Below are 2000 nucleotides of genomic sequence, written 5' to 3'. Positions count from 1 at the left end.
CCACCCATACCTGGTACACTCATCACCTGGTACCACCCATACCTGGTACACTCATCACCTGGTACCACCCATACCTGGTACACTCCTCACCTGATACCACCCATACCTGGTACACTCCTCACCTGGTACGACCCATACCTGGTACACTCCTCACCTGGTACGACCCATACCTGGTACACTCCTCACCTGGTACGACCCATACCTGGTACACTCCTCATCTGGTACGACCCATACCTGGTACACCCATCACCTGGTACCACCCATGCCTGGTACACTCCCTACCTAGTATGACATCCACCTGATGGCACAGTCCATTAGCCTGGTCCCAGATCTATTTGTGCCAAAACAGATCTGGGATCAGGCTACATTTCCCTCAGTCCAGTGTTTCCCTCAGATTATTTTCCATCCGCGGCGCAAAAGCACCCAAAACATTAAACAGTCCCTCAGTTGAAACCAATAGAAGCAAAAGTATTTTGGACGTGGGCTCCCACACCACCTATACAGGGAACACTAACACAGTCCACATCAGTTGTCTGAAGTGAACTGGAAATTCAGCATCTTTTATAGGAATTTTATCAACTTCCACTGTCCTCCAAGAGTTGCTGATTTTCCTCTTCACTTCAGTTTGCTCCTTAAAGACATTCTCCAGAACTTTGGCGACTACTAAGTATTTTTTCAAAGCTCCCGCTTTGTGCTGGATATGTACATATGTAGTCCAAACATGTATAATCTATTAGCAGAATTACTGTTTTACTTCAACTAAGTCACGAAATCCCTAGTTTGAAAGAGACGTTTTTTTCTGGAAGCTGTGACATCTTCCTTACATTTTCCCCCATTTGGGCCAGCCAATGAGTTCCTAGCTATTCGAAGACTAGCCAATGAGCTTCAGTCTCTCACCATTTCAGTGACATCTAGCAAGCTGCACATCATAGTGGTACGCAATTTTCGGGGACCACTTTTGGCTCAGAACTACTGGGTAAAATGTAAACAAAAATACTGGTGCATCTCTTTCATTCATGCACCTTGGCTAAAGAGTTAGGTAGGGACAGTGATTCCTTTCCCTCTATCTCCCACAGAATTAGAATGAGTTAGCTAGTTAGATCTACCTATTACAATATACATCATATTATCTACCATTCAGCAGATGCTTTTATCCAAAGCCATTTACAGTTATGCGTCCATTCATTTTTCCATATGGGACCCATACTATGGTTGGCCCCAGCAGAAATCAAACCCACTACACCTTGGTGTTGCAAGAGCCTGTGCCACACAGGACTATTTACTTCTACTCACGACTCATCAAAGGAGTGTCTTTGCATACCAACCTGCATCCCACTGCTGGCTTGCTTTTGAAGCTAAGCAGGGTTGGTCCTGGTCGGTCCCTGGATGGGAGACCAGATGCTGTTGGAAGTGGTGTTGGATGGCCAGTAGGAGGCACCCTTTCCTCTGGTCTAAAACAATATCCCAATGCCCCCAGGGCAGTAATTGGGGACACTGCCCTGTGTAGGGTGCCGTCTTTCAGATGGGGCGTTAAACGGGTTTCCTGACTCTGTGGTCACTAAAGATCCCATGACACTTATTGTAAGAGTAGGGGTGTTAATCCTGGTGTCCTGGCTAAATTCCCAAGCTGTCCCTCATACCATCACGGCCACCTAATCATCTACAGTTTACAATTGGCTTGTTCATCCCCCTTCCTCTCCCCTGTAACTATTCCCTAGGTTGTTGTTGTAAATGAGAATGTGTTCTCAGTCAACTTACCTGGTAAAATAAGGGTTACATAAAATAAATAGTCTCTAGGCCTTGTATAGACTTCTGGCCCTGGGTCTAATGTTAAATGCCCATTGAAGGGATTGATTCAAATCAAATTGAGTTAGATGGAGAGAGCAGAATGAAAGCTTCTTGTTTTGTCAGACCCGTATCCAACCCTAACCCGTATCTCTGTCATGATTACTTATCTTCTTGTTCTGTCAGACCCGTATCCAACCCTAACCCGTATCTCT

Source organism: Salvelinus sp. IW2-2015, unplaced genomic scaffold, assembly GCF_002910315.2.
Source record: "Salvelinus sp. IW2-2015 unplaced genomic scaffold, ASM291031v2 Un_scaffold1942, whole genome shotgun sequence".
Taxonomy (NCBI): domain Eukaryota; kingdom Metazoa; phylum Chordata; class Actinopteri; order Salmoniformes; family Salmonidae; genus Salvelinus; species Salvelinus sp. IW2-2015.
This window is presented reverse-complemented; position numbering follows the sequence as displayed.